The 15,886-nt window shown below is 44.4% G+C and overlaps 1 protein-coding gene across 1 annotated transcript in view; it reads right to left on the bottom strand.

Annotated features, from left to right (window-relative positions):
- LOC114663934 (SH3 domain-binding protein 5-like) overlaps positions 1 to 15,886 on the bottom strand; it is a 95,284-nt gene that overhangs the window by 78,111 nt on the left and 1,287 nt on the right. The window lies entirely within an intron of this gene.

The raw sequence follows: 15,886 nt of genomic DNA, 5'->3' as shown, positions 1-15,886 counted from the left end.
AATAGCTCCTTCTGTTCAGTGTTAGGTTAAAAGACAATGGCAAAAGAGAGAGAGGTTAGGAGCCTGCACTGATAAATGACAAACCACCTCAGGACCCCAGATTAGGACCCGAGTGCAGCCATGCAACGGGTGACACCTCAGCACCACACGAGTTCAGATGGAATGGAACCAATGGGAGGTTTCTTATGGTGGCTGGAGTGCCAATTCTGCCACCAACTCCCAGGTGTTTCCCTGTATGTTGGACGGCCTACTTGCAGGGTGGATGCAGATTAACGTCACACCCAGGATGGAGCAATTGCAGGTTAAGGGTCTTGCTCAAGGACCCAACGAAGTTGAGTCACTTTTGGGGTTTATGGGATCTGAACCAGCAACCTTGCAATTACCAGTGCAGATCCCTACCTCAGGGCCACCACTCTGCCCGTAGTAATGGCAAAAGTATGTGGGAAATTTCAGTGAATACAAAGGGGAGGCAAGAAAAAAACATACTATTTGTTGGCTTAAGCAGTGGTATAAGCAACAAAAACATGGCGGAGACTCTCAAAATTTCAAGTCCAGAAAGTCGCACAGTGCCCAAAAAAAAAAAAAAAAAGTGGTCAGATATCACAGTCGACGTGAAAAGGCGAGTCGCTACCCCCCATCTGTTTATTCCGTTTCAGACAGTATTGCAAAAGCTGACCTAACACCCCCCCATGTGACGGTCAGGTGGTGATGATGCTGTGCCAAGGACGTCTTCGGGCGCTGGCTGCATGCACACCTCTGCCTCGGAAACCGCTGGGACGCCATCTGGCTGTGTACTGACAGACACAAAACTGAATTAAATTTGTAAACGATATGCGATTAATTTCGGTGTATTCAATAAATCCTACGTCATTGATGCGAATATGAAAAAGAAAGGTAAATGACACAGAAACAGTAGCACTGCTTTGACACTGGGCGCCGCCAGTTTGCAAAACTGAGAAGAAACGAGCGTATGCAAGATAGGGGGCTACCGTGAAAATGTGCGTGGCTTTATGCCAAGTTTAGTTTTTATGCATCGCAAAGTGTGCGTGGAAACAGGCGTACGCACCGTTCATACATGAGACCCCAGCACACTGGACTGGTTTGACAACACAAGAAGGGCCTGAGGTGACTGGACTTGCTAAGGAGGCTCCGTCCGGGCTTCTGATGTGTGCAGCAAACTACTGGAAATGGTCTACCAGTCCATAGTAGCCAGTGTGGCGGTCCACGCTGTGGTCTCCTGGAGAAGCGACCTGAGCTCACCGCACAAACTTATGAGGAGAGCCTGCACCATCAGAGAGTGACCTCTGGACACACTGGAAAGCTGTTGTGGAAAAGGAGGATAGTGGGCAAAATCTTCTCCATCCCTTTCAGATTTGTAAAACTCGCTTACTTTTTTTTTCTACGATCTTAGAACGTATTTGCTGACGGGTGGTGTATATTCAGTGTTACGGTTTCCCAGATTCCTTGCAGTAACCATTAGAGCTGCACGACAAATGGAGTGTTAAGCGCGATTACAAGTTCGACTGCCTCGATGTACCTCACCATGAAGCCCTGCGGGAGTCCTAGGCTCCGCTTCAACCCGGAGTGGTGGGGTATAGGGAGCTGCCATCTAATACTCTGGATAGGCTGGCTCCCCTGGTCCTCCCAGCGTGAAGGGGTCCCTGCTGTCCGCCACAGTCACAGTGTGCTAAGAAGCGGCTCCGGGGGTCTTTTCTACCTGCTGCTTTCAGACAACTCAAATCTACCCGCTGCACTTGTTATTTTAATTTATGTATTGATTTAATCGACTGACTGGCTGCATTATCCTCTTTGTGAGTTTGTATCTTTGTTTTTTTATGTTTCTGCTGTTGTACGCATTTGAATTTCCCCCTGTGGGATTGATAAAAGTATTTTCCAATCTAATAGGATTATTTACAATAGACAAGTTGGTCATTTTGTAGACGGATTATCTTTGGAAAGCTTTGCTATCAACTACACAGTTCTGGTGCTTTCTGTCTGAGCTGTAAACTTTCACCCAACGTGCGTCTAATTGATTCAGAGTGTAACTCGTTTCGTAACCCAGAGGACATTAAATGCGGCATTAGCAACGGGCGCATAATGCACTACGATATGAGACAAAATGTCACAAGAAAGGTCAAAGTCATTAGAAAGAAAAATCCCAGGAGGCCGTGCTCTCCAAGCAGGGCCATAAGAAAGAGAAGTGACTTCAGAGGTTATCACGTTGGGACTTTGTGTACCAAGCTGATAGTCTGTACTCGAAATAAAAAAAATAAATAAATAAAAACTTACGTAACACGGGGGGGGGGGCTTATCATCTTGACATGATCAGAATAAAAACACAAAAAACAAATCAAACTTCAAACTGTTTTACTCTTTATAAAGATGAAAAAGAAAAAGAAAAACTCTGCATGAATGAAGCTGATGGAAAAATAACCAAAATTGGTTTTGGATGCAACAACATCGACGTTTGGCTGCAAATAAAACGACGTTTATTTATTAACACAAACCCCATCAGTCCAGTGCAGGACAGCGAATAGCAATGACTGTCCCCAGTGCTAGGATTGAATCAGTACGACATTATGGTTTTTACGTATTCCTCTACTGTACCTCTGCAAAGGTGAACCTGCTGAAGAGATTTTGTCGCTGGTATTTTCCAGAGCCAAATTTAATTCAAATGCACTGATCAGCCTCCGAGTTATCGTATTCACCGCCTGACACACGAGCATGTGGGGTGCATTTTGAGCTCCATTTTATGTATGAAAATGTGCTATATAAATAGATAGTTTATGGGTTCTGGAAAAAGGAAACACTTGGGGAAGGATAACGAGGGGGTACAGGGCTTTGGGCCTTCTTGGGCCACATTCCCACTGCTGGTTCTCTTTGTTTTTGTGATCAACTTTTTCTTTTTATTAAACAAAAGACAAAATGAGAGGATCTAAGCAACGGACAATCATGCATTACAAAAGAGGGGAGCACGACTGCTTTGCAGTAAGGAGACCAGGGGTCCTCCCTTTGTGGAATCAGCAGGTTCTCCTTGTGCCTGTTTGGGTTTCCTCCCAGCGTCCAAAAACATTCAGGTTTGGTGAACTGGTCACCCTAAACTGGCCCGTGTGTGTGTGTGTGTGTTCACCCTGCCAATCACTAGTCTGGATTAAACAGCCCGGGTAAAAACAATTCTGAGAATCCAGCCACCAAAGCAGAGAAGAGGAGAGTTAAGGAGTCACACCAGTGGCAGCACCAGCTGACAGAAAAACAAAGTCAGGGAACGTCAGACATGAATGTCAGTGGCTCCCTCTTCGGGTTCATCAGATAAATGCAGTACCACCCCAGGTCAAGAGGGGGCGCTGGTGCTAATTATATCCTCATCTATTCCCTCCACAGTACTGAGAAGATGCCCAGGGAAGTCATTTAACTCCACCCCATTCAGTCCCCTACCTATAAACCACGAGAAGGAGGCATCACTCTGTGGTAAGAGCCCACCAAAGGACGGTGATCTTACCTGGCAACTGACCAAAAAAAAATAAAAAAAAAAGTCAGGAGTGGTCTCCCCTCAACTTTCTCATATGCGAGGATGGATATTTCACAAACTCCCACAGACACTGTCATGGGGGGCCCCAACTCCATATTAATGCCCATAGGTGTGGAGTGGGATGTCCAGCAAGCTCACTTAGGTTTCTGGTCAGGTGTTGCTGGCGAGCCTGTGGCTGCGTGGTGTACAGTGGCATTTAGTTAAAGTGCCATTCATGTGCTTTGTCAACGGAAAAAATCGTGAATGCTCTCCCCGTGACTTTCTCATATACTCAGATATGGGTAGGGATGGATATTTGAGGAGTAAACCGCAAGACAAGGATTATATTTTTATATTATGTACATTAAGAACCATCGACAACAAATCAAATCAAAAATACATTGAACAATTATTATAAAAGTAAAGTTGAATAAATCAGACTCTGCAGCTGCATGAATTAAAGGTAAAGTATCACTATCTGTTAGTGGAAATAGCCCAAAAGTTGATACTACGCTTTGTACCTAAAACTTGCGTGCAAAATTTGGTTGACCGAAGTGAAAGCGAACTCGAGTTATCGTGTTAAAACACAATTCCAAAAATGGTATTTTCAGACTCGGGGAGGTCTAAAATGTTGAGATTCATCAAAATCTCAAGGTCGGATTTTTGGACGATTACAATACTTTCCTACGAGAAAGTAAAAACAAACCTTCTAGAAAGTTCGACAGTACTGGCCAGGCTGAATATGCTTAGCTTCAGGCGGATGACCCGTTCTGAAGTGCAGGTGTGATGTCTGATGACGGATTCGCCATCACACTCTCCCTTTGTGAACGTATCTGTGGTGGGTCACAACACTCATTGGCTGTTTTGAGGGGTTTGTAATCGGGGAAAACGCAACATCAGGGAGAAGAGGAAAGCTAAACGGAATGAAGTAATCGTCACTTTCCATGGTGAGGTATATGGCAGTCGAACTTGTAATCGTGCTTAACACTCCATTTGTCGTGCAGCTCTAATGGTTACTGCAAGGAATCTGGGAAACCATAACACTGAATATACACCACCCGTCAGCAAATACGTTCTAAGATCGTAGAAAAAAAAAGTAAGCGAGTTTTACAAATCTCTCTATTATAAAAGGAGATCCTGGGATGAGACTTTCTCAGAGAGAATTTCAAGTCCTGCAAGATGAGACTTTTTGCCATTTAAATCTACGCCTATGGTCCTCTCACCTCTCATTCGTGTGAATGCTATTGTCAGACACACTTCCTGCACTCTCACCTCGTTTGTTTTCCACATTTAAATTCGTTTATGAAAAGTCCTCCATTTCATCCTTTAAAGAAGCTTTTCTGGACAGTATTTTTTAGACATATCTATTCGTTTCCTTCAATGTGGTCCTTTTCTGGACAATAATTTTATACGTTCTAGATGACACGTCAACAACTAAGCGAAGAAGAAAGGACAGCACGTCGAAAAAAGGACCAAAAGCGTTGGTGAGAAAAGAATTCAAAAAACAACAATAATAATCTACAGTAAGTGCAAATTCGGGAAGTATTCACAGCGCATCACTTTGTCCACATTTTGTTATGTTACAGCCTTATTCCAAAATTGATTAAATTCATTTTTTTCCTCAGAACTCTACACACAACACCCCATAATGACAACGTGAAAAAAGTTTACTTGAGGTTTTTGCAAATTTATTAAAAATAAAAAAACTGAGAAATCCCATGTCCATAAGTATTCACAGCCTTTGCTCAATACTTTGTCGATGCACCTTTGGCAGCAATTACAGCCTCAAGTCTTGTTGAATATGATGCCACAAGCTTGGCACACCTATCCTTGGCCAGTTTGGCCCATTCCTCTTTGCAGCACCTCTCAAGCTCCATCAGGTTGGATGGGAAGCGTCGGTGCACAGCCATTTTAAGATCTCTCCAGAGATGTTCAATCAGATTCAAGTCTGGGCTCTGGCTGGGCCACTCAAGGACATTCACAGAGTTGTCCTGAAGCCACTCCTTTGATATCTTGGCTGTGTGCTTAGGGTCGTTGTCCTGCTGACAGATGAACCGTCGCCCCAGTCTGAGGTCAAGAGCGCTCTGGAGCAGGTTTTCATCCAGGATGTCTCTGTACATTGCTGCAGTCATCTTTCCCTTTATCCTGACTAGTCTCCCAGTTCTCCACAGCATGATGCTGCCACCACCATGCTTCACTGTAGGGATGGTATTGGCCTGGTGATGAGCGGTGCCTGGTTTCCTCCAAACGTGACGCCTGGCATTCACACCAAAGAGTTCAATCTTTGTCTCATCAGACCAGAGAATTTTCTTTCTCATGGTCTGAGAGTCCTTCAGGTGCCTTTTGGCAAACTCCAGGTGGGCTGCCATGTGCCTTTTACTAAGGAGTGGCTTCCGTCTGGCCACTCTACCATACAGACCTGATTGGTGGATTGCTGCAGAGATGGTTGTTCTTCTGGAAGGTTCTTCTCTCTCCATAGAGGACATCTGGAGCTCTGTCAGAGTGACCACTGGGTTCTTGGTCACCTCCCTGACTAAGGCCCTTCTCCCCCGATCACTCAGCTCTAGGAAGAGTCCTGGTGGTTTTGAACTTACTTCCACTTACGGATGATGGAGGCCACTGTGTTCATTGGGACCTTCAAAGCAGCAGAAATTTTTCTGTAACCTTCCCCAGAGTTGTGCCTCGAGACAATCCTGTCTCGGAGGTCTACGGACAATTCCTTTGACTTCATGCTTGGTTTGTGCTCTGACATGAACTGTCAACTGTGGGACCTTCTATAGACAGGTGTGTGCCTTTCCAAATTATGTCCAGTCAACTGAATTTACCACAGGTGGACTCCAATGAAGCTGCAGAAACATCTCAAGGATGATCAGGGGAAACAGGAGGCACCTGAGCTCAATTTGGAGCTTCATGGTAAAGGCTGTGAATACTTATATACATGTGCTTTCTCAATTTTTTTATTTTTAATAAATTTGCAAAAACCTCAAGTAAACTTTTTTCATGTTGTCATTATGGGGTGTTGTGTGTAGAATTCCGAGGAAAAAAATTAATTTAATCCATTTTGGAATAAGGCTGTGACATAACAAAATGTGGAAAAAGTGATGAAGCGCTGGGAATACTTTCCAGATGCACTGTAAGTGCAAATTCGGAAAGTTGAATTGAAAACCTCGCAGGGCCAAGCGGAGGCAGAAATAAAAGACAAAGAGTAGAAGACAAAGTAGAACGTCGTAAAGAGGTTCAGAAATGTTGTCGCGGTACACATGCAGAGCAGGTTGGAGATGATGAAAGTAGTAAAATTCGAAAGACTCACAAAAATGATAGTAAAGATCGCATTAGTGATAACAAACGGAAATTACTCTGTGAAATAAGAGAATAGCGAAAAGAAATTGAATATGTGGACATAAGTGATATGTCAGAAATATGTAGTTATTGTTTGGATTTAAAGTTTAAGTCAGAGACTTGTAGATCGTCTACTTCGTGTTGTCGTCAGGGAAACGTTTCTTCTCAATGATGAGACGTATCTGCGAGAATTAAAAGATTTGTCTTCTGGTGAAAGTGAAATCCACAAACACTACAGGCAAAATATCAGAGTCTACAATAATCTGTTCGCAGTCGCAACATTCAATGCTCAAAGCGTAGGGACCACACGCTATGAGAATCTGTGGTCCCGCAATAATTAAAGCTACGACAAGTTTAATTTCAAAGAAACCACAATTCGGTCAGGTTTAGATTTATGATCACGGAGAAGCGATGCAGCATAGCATCGAAAGAGTTACACAATCGGACGTATTAGAAATTCTACATCCAATAATGGATACAAATCCATACGTCCAAAAGTATCGCACTTTACACGAAATTTATAGTTTGTTATTTTCATGGGAATTGTTACACATGCGTAACAGAACTATCTGTTTAAATTGTACATCCGCATCCCTATACGCAAGTGGCTGATCCGCAAAGCGACTATCGTGAAGGGCCCGTCCGGGGATTGGTGAGCAAAGCAAGCAGGGGGGAAAAAGCCCCCTAGTCTTATATATTGTGAGCTGGGGGGCTGATCGCACCCCTACAGGTTAAAAACAGACGCTGAAAGGCTACCTTCACATCGCCCCCTTGCTGCTGGGCTTACTTGCGGCTGATCTACCGCGTGATAATCGCGGGACTTCGCAGACTTAAAAGTCCTAACAGCACCTCTCAGTTTCGGATTGTTTGTTTGCTTTTCTCTCTCTATCTGACATTCTCTGCTCCTGACGCGCACTCCTTTGAAGAGGAAGATATGTTTGCATTCTTTTAATTGTGAGACGGAATTGTCATCTCCGTCTTGTCAAGGAGCACAGTTTAAGCTTTTGAAAATGAGACAAATGTATGTTTGCAGTGTTTGAATAAAGTTCCTGTCTCTACCATCTTCTGTGTCTCTGTGCAAATCTGTGACCCAAGCGTGACACTATATAAACGTCTAAGCGTGAAAGTGTGTGTCTGTCTGTCTGTGTGAGGCTACAGTATGAGGCTCAAAGGAAGCGACTGTCGCCAAAATGAAACCACCAAGGAAAGAGAAACTCGCTTAGCCGCGGATACACAACGGAGGCGATTGATTGGTTGAAGAGCAAGAATCCATGTTTGTTTTTTTACAGCATGGGCTTACACAACTAGTATTAAATAAAAAGGCCACTACGGTGGACTGAACACCTTAAAGACGAAGTGTGACACCATAAAGGTTCCTAAAAACATCTGTTATCCAATGGGAGACTGGGAGTGCGAGAATGAGAAACAGACATGGAGCAACGGCAGAAGAAACAGCAGCGGCGGTGGCCAAAAGTGCAATTGGAGCCTCAGATTCTGTGGCTGCACTGCAGCTCCTTCAGCGGCTTCTCCATGACATGCGCACATACGAGTCTGACGTGGAACAGTCGCCGTGTTTAGATCCTTGCCTTTCCTGACTGAACTTTGTGATGCAGAGATGACCGCTGTTTTCTCAAACTGTGCTTAATGAGCAGGTCATTGGACAACATCCGTGTCACGAGACCCAAGTAATCAAATCAGCTCAAAGTTTCTTGCAGTCAACTTACAATGTGAAAGGGGCAGAGGGCCGCATTATGAAAAGGGGGGGGGGGGTGTCTGTTAATGGCAAATCCGTACGACTGACTTTCCTCTTCAGGGATTACTCATTAGAGCTTCTTCTTCTTTACATACGGCAAAGTGACAATTCACACACATTGAAGGAACTTTTAAACCCCTGCTGGGGAGAAAAAAAAGTAAATAAATTAAAACAGTGGCGTCCTCAAAGTCCGTGTGCATTACCAGTTACGATGACGGTGACGGTTTGCTAAGCTCAGGCATACAGTGAGTGGCATGTAAACGTTTGGGCCCCCTTCCTTAAATGTCTGTTAAGTGAGCAGAAGATGAACTGAAGTTCAAGATGAGCCATTTCTTGTCAGCATTTTATACAAGATTAGTGCACTGGTTTTGTTTGGCATAATTGTACAGTGAAAAAAGGAAACGAACACCATGCAAATGTTTGGGCACCCCAAGATATCCGAGGTCCCAGATCACGCTTCCCAAGGTGGTCTCAGACCTTCATTAGCTCGTTCACAGTCATCATTAGGTGATGTAAAATGCCAAACCTGCAGAAATTCTCAAACTCCTCAAACCTCGTCTGAACAATCGGCAGCCACGGGCTCCTCTAAGCAGCTGCCTGGCACTCTGAAGAATCAAAGAATTGACAGCTACAAAGCAGGAGAAGGTGACAAGAAGACAGTGAAGCCTTTTCAGGTCCCCATTATCTCAGTTTGTAATGTTATTAAAAAATGGCAGTTAACAGGAATGGTGGCGGTCAGGAAAACCAAGAAAACTTTCTGAAAAAAAAATTCCCCTTGGGATTAATAAAGTATCTATCTATCTATCTATCTGAAAGACCCGCTTGTTGGATTGCTAGAAAGGCAAATAAAAACCTCCGTTTGACTGCAAAAGAAGATTTAGCCGACTCTGAAGTGGTGGTCCACTGTTCTCAACAAATATGACCTTCATGGTAGTGTCAGAGGGCAGCACGGTGGCATAGTGGGTAGCGCTGCTGCCTCGCAGTAAGGAGACCTGAGGTTTGCTTCTCAGGTCCTCCCTGCGTGGAGTTTGCATGTTCTCCCCGTGTCTGCATGGGTTTCCTCCCACAGTCCAAAGACATGCAGGTTAGGTGGATTGGCGATCCTAAATTGTCCTTGGTGTGTGCACCCTGTGGTGGGCGGGCGCCCTGCCCGGGGTTTGTTTCCTGCTTTGCGCCCTGTGTTGGCTGGGATTGGCTCCAGCTGACCCCTGTGACCCAGTAGTTAGGATATAGCAGGTTGGATAATGGATGGATGGATGATCGAGTCAGTGGAAGAAAACCTGTCCTGTATCCTTCTCCACAAAATTCAGTGCCTGAAGTGTGCAAATGAACATCTAAACAAGCCTGAGGCATTGTGGGAAAAAGTCCTGTGGACTGATGAGGTCAAAACAGAATATTCTGGCCACAATGTGCAAAAGTGTGTTTAGAGAAAAAGGGGGATGAATTCTAAATTGTAAACAAATTTTAAATCGCATATTAATCAGATTACTAGGACAGCATTTTTTCACTTAATATAGCAATAGAATGCTGAGAAATGAGTTCACACTTTTGTTTACAGTCGACTAGATTACTGTAACGCACTCCTCTCAGGACCACCCAAAAAAAGACAATCAATTACAACGAGTGCAGAATGAAGCGGCCAGAATCCTAACTAGGAAAACAAAATCTGAGCACATCACGCCAGTCTGAGCGTCACTACACTGGTTACCTGTGCCATTTAGAATTGATGTTAAAATACTGCTTATGGTTTACAAAGCCTTCCATCCTATCTCTCAAAAATTCTTCCCACCTTACACACCAAATCGTAACCTTAGATCTTCAAATGAGGGTCTGCTTAGAATACCGAGAGCTAAACTTAAAAGAAGTGGTGAGGCGAGAGGCCTTCTGCTGTTATGCACCTCAAATCTGGAATACAAATTTAACAATAGAAAGTCGCCAGGCTGATACGGTGGAGCACTTTAACAAAGTGCTAAAAATCCGTTATTGTAACATGTCCCCTGTGAAGCTTAAAGTCTCGATTCACGATCCAGGAGTTGGGGTATCCTGCAAAGCAGCGAGGGGAAATGACACACAATCAGCAATCGAGGGCTTTGGGGGATTGGAGACCCCCATAAACCAATGGATACTGGTGCAACACGGTCAATGAGATTTGTACCCCCAAAGAACATCAGTATGGATGGTAGTTCAAAAACAGATGAGCCACACAGTTTCCAATGCCAGGACTGCCAGCAGGAGAGATGGGCCGAGTGTAAGCAGCATGTTGTTGCATCTGATTCGGTCCCCCCTTGTCCCCCACTGGCAAAAATGTCAATCAAACCACAAAATTAGTGACATTTCACAATCAGGGCGTGGACAGAAATCAATACTAGACCTTGGACATCTCTACGGACCATCACAAGGTCCAGATTCCATTCTCTTTAAAAAACAAAAGTCATCCACCTTTATGAACGCCACATCTGCAGTGAGGGACCCCCAAGAAGCTGCAGTTGTGTCTGAGTCACAGGTGATAATCACGTACTCAATTCATTTCATATCACAAAACAGGAGCATGGAGTAATAAATGACCGGATAATAACGACACACTGCCAGACTCTAACTGCACCGCAATGAATTCAGACAATGCAACTCACTCGGTTAGGGCGAATCACAACACAGCCATCCTCTCTGCTGCACCCCAGGTTGGGGACCCCTGATCTAGCGTGTGTGTATTCATCATGCACAATTCGATTTAATAAAATACTTTAAAGGAAAAGTGAAGAGAAAAAACTGAAGGGATGAGTAATTCTCAATCATTTTAGGCTTCGAATCATTTGGATGACGTACTGTGGAGTTGCTCCGTTCTGTGAGAGGACAGTGACCTGACATGGCAGAGTCAAAACACTAACGAGATGTGAAATTAAAGAAGATCTCCTAGTGACAAGGACTGGTTTCTGATTAGGCAACTGGTTTGAAACAAAAACCTGTAGCCACCCCAGCCCTCCAGGACCACCGACATTGCTCAACCCGGCCCTCCAGGACCACCGACACTGCTCACCCCGGCCCTCCAGGACCACCGACACTGCTCCAGGACCACTGACATTGCTCAACCTGGCCCTCCAGGACCACCGACATTGCTCACCCCGGCCCTCCAGGACCACTGACACTGCTCACCCCGGCCCTCCAGGACCACCAACTTTGCTCCAGGACCACTAACATGGCTCACCCTGGCCCTCCAGGACCACCGACATTGCTCACCCTGGCCCTCCAGGACCACAGACATTGCTCACCCCGGCCCTCCAGGACCACCGACATTGCTCACCCCGGCCCTCCAGGACCACCGACACTGCTCCAGGACCACCAACATTGCTCACCCTGGCCCTCCAGGACCACAGAAATTGCTCACCCAGGCCCTCCAGGACCACCAACATTGCTCCAGGACCACTGACATTGCTCACCCCGGCCCTCCAGGACCACCAACATTGCTCCAGGACCACTGACATGGCTCGCCCAGGCCCTCCAGGACCACCGACACTGCTCACTCCAGCCTTGTGCCATCATATTATTGGGCAGCACACTGATGTGCCCTGGAGCTCCACACATCATCGGCAATAGAGGAGATCGAGAGAAAGAAAGAGGAACAAAAGAACTGTGTTATATATATTTGGAACAAAAGGAAAACGCTTCTCTACCTAAATAACGGTGTGTTGTCTGGCAAGCCTGGTGTCTCAGCCTGCCTGTGTCGGGGTTGGAGGGTGAGCCGTATGCCTCCTGGTGGTCCACAATAGATAGATATGAAAGGCGCTATATGAGAGGGAGGAGACGAGAATTTGATGTCAGACCGAGAATTTATTCCAGAACTTCAATCACTGCTGATGAAAAATTATAAAGATCTGCTTGTTTTGTATTTTTTTCTGCCATTAGATGCCAACCGCCGCGCCCCCCCCCCCCCATGTGCCAATCACACTTTCAACTGTGGTGATGTCTCACTTTTCAACCCGTCCTCCTTAATAGAATTTACACGTCAGGTTGGGCCTAAGAAGACACAAACACCAAAGACGATCCATTTGACCCCCTGACTAAACTACAAAGGGGGGTGTGGTGGGGCTGGCTGCCTGTCCTGAAAGCGTTCACCACCGGACGCCGCGGCCAAGTTTCTAAACACGAGGGACTCGTTCATTAAGCCCTTGCCGTTTAAAATTTGGCAGATGCCCTCATCTGAGGGGCCCCACGACATCCGAGACACAGTCGGCTCCGTTACTTTAGTTTTTCCACTTGGAGCACCGGCGGCAAGTGAAGTGACCTGTTGAGGGTCACATGGTGCCAGCGGCGGGATTTGAACCAACCACCTCATGATGTGAAGTCTGAAGCCTTAACCAGTACGGCACACTGCCTGCCTCTCTTATGCATTACAACCACCCATCCATTTTCTCCACTTATTTATTCCATTACAGGGTGCCCACCAAACAGGCAAGGCTGCCAGATGCACTTTTTTTTTTTATGTAAAAGCATTGTGAGGGGGTAAATACTGACTTGGTGGAGTGCATTTTGGTGGGGGGGGGGGGGGGCTATTTTTAAAGTGTACCGATATTGACAAAATACCCTGACTCATCACTGTTCTTAAAACTGGAAGGGGCAAATATCCCTCCACCCCACTTCTCTCCATGCTTTACATTCCAAGGTGGACCCCCACCCCAATTTAATAATATTTTACATATCAGTCCACTGACCGCATACGTAATTTACTGGGATCAGTTTTTTTATTGTGATCAACTTTTTATTAAGTAAAGACAATAGCCACTATAAAAATAAAGAGATGTTAAAGGGTCTATATAAGTAATAGGTAGGGAAGGCACTATATAAAATAAAGACAGTTATTAAAGGGGCTTTATAATTAATGGAGTGGTAGGAAAGGCACCGTATTAAACACAGACATTAAATTGGCTATATAATTAATACATAGAGAAATAAAATATAAGACATTAAAGGAAATATATACTTAATATATAGGAAGGTAAGGCACTATATAAAACAACAAGAGTTGTTAATGCAAATACATAATAAACAGATAGATAGGAAGGGCACTATAAAAACAAACAAAAGGGGCTATATACTGTAATTAATAGATAAACAGATATGAAAGGCAATATAAAGAATAAAGAGGCTATATAATAGATAGATGAGAAAGGCACTATAAAGAATAAAGAGGCTATATAATAGATAGATGAGAAAGGCACTATAAAGAATAAAGAGGCTATATAATAGATAGATGAGAACGGCACTATAAAGAATAAAGAGGCTATATAATAGATAGATGAGAACGGCACTATTCAGGGTGCCCAACACCAGTCCTGGAGGGCCGCAGTGGCTGCAGGTTTTCATTCTAACCCTTTTCTTAATGAGTGCCCGGTTTGTGCTGCTTATTAACTTCTTGTGAATTCACTTAAATTGAATTGATTTTTTTAAGATTTCTTCATCATTTCTCTGAATTGCTTCATTTCTTTCGTTAAACGGCACCCAAACGGAAGTGTAATGTGAAGTGAGGGAGCCGACAGAAGACCACCTAAGTCAGGGCCTCAAACTCCAACTAATTTCACTCCAACCAGTTGCTTAATCAGGCACAGAGTCTTGTCGTTCATTAAACCCATTCTTTAATTCCACGACTTTTTGCCGCTCTCGTTGTGCCATAGCAGACATTTCCGAAATTGTGGATTTTCTCTTTTCTAAGAGCAGCAGATCAGCATTCCTGAGACCTTCACCTTTCTTTATTTTCAGATATTGTATGATGGACACCAGTTGTTTCGGCTCATTTTGTGCCTCATTACTGTTTGGCTGCTAATTAAGGAAAAGTAAAACAATTGAGAGGTCTGTGTCTTCAAGAACAAGTCAATTAAAATGAATTCAAAAGAAGTTAATTAGCAGCAGAAACAGGTCACTAATTAAGGGTTAGAATGAAAACCTAACCCAGCCACAGGGGATGCACAAACCAGTGTGTTTCTTCATGTCGGTCCCAAGCCCGGATAAATGGGGAGGGTTACGTCAGGAAGGGCATCCGGTGTAAAATTTTGCCAAATCAATATGCGGACAACAATTTTTTAGATGATCCATTGTGGCAACCCCTAACGGAAACAGCCAAAAGAAGAAGTTAGAATGAAACCCTGCAGCCACTGCGGCCCTCCAGGACTGGAGTTGGGGACCCCTGCATATTATACAGATGGATAGAAGTGAAGTGCACTATACAGTTAGGCAAGTGTGCTACATAACAGATTGGAAAGGCACTGATGAATTAAGACAGATGTGAAGTCTGCTCTCTGTCTCGGATTTGAGCCAACCACCTCATGATGTGAAGTCTGAAGCCTTAACCAGTATGCCACACTGCCCGCCTATCTTATGAATTACAACCATCCATCCATTTTCTCCAGGCAAAGCTGCCAGATGTACTTTTTTTTTTTTTTTTTTTTTTTTAAAAAAAGCATTGTGAGGGGCAAAATACTGATTTGGTGGAGTGCATTTTTTTTTTGGGGGGGGGGGGGGTCTATTTTTAAAGTGTACTGATATTGCCAAAATACCCTGACTCATCATTGTTCTTAAAACTGGAAGGGAAAAACATCCCTCCACCCCACTTCTCTCCCTGCTTTACACTCCAAGGTGGACCCCCACCCCAATTTAATAATATTTTACATATCAGTCCACTGACAGCATTCCTAATTTACTGGGATGATTTCTTTTTTTTTAATGCGATCAACTTTTCATTAACCAAAGACAAATTGACAGGACAGACCGATAAACAGACACAGCGTACAAAGTAACCCGATCCACCGTCTCCCACCCAGTCTGAGAAAAGGGATAAAGAAAAAAAATTCAGACGTGAGTGTCGGTGGGCTTTGCGCCTTAGGAACCAAGTGACCCAAACTCTTCTCTAGCATTTCAGTAATCGTTTACCGCTCTGAAGCTGACCTTTCTGGTCATTATGATAGCACTTGACGAGAAGAATTCCTAATTAATTGCAGAATTCCGGTATTTGAGGGCTCCTCTCGAGTGCCTCTTTCTCTTTGGCTCCAAAACTAATCAGCACATCGTCATCGCATAACAGACTGAAGTTTCCAGTTTGGGATTTTTTCCATCCTGCCCTTTTAGCTGTAAACCATCCTCAAGAGACTGAGACACACTGACACCCACCATCAAGATAATCGATGTTTTCAGTATCAGGGGACCGTAAAACGTCAAAAACTGGAGCTCACACTTTTTGACGAATCTAAAGCTTTTACTCGTCCCTCATACACGATAGGTTACGGTGGGGGAGAATCAAG

Source organism: Erpetoichthys calabaricus, chromosome 13, assembly GCF_900747795.2.
Source record: "Erpetoichthys calabaricus chromosome 13, fErpCal1.3, whole genome shotgun sequence".
In the NCBI taxonomy this organism is placed as follows: domain Eukaryota; kingdom Metazoa; phylum Chordata; class Cladistia; order Polypteriformes; family Polypteridae; genus Erpetoichthys; species Erpetoichthys calabaricus.
The sequence above is the reverse complement of the archived record's forward strand: the minus strand, read 5'-3'. Positions and strand labels throughout refer to the sequence as shown.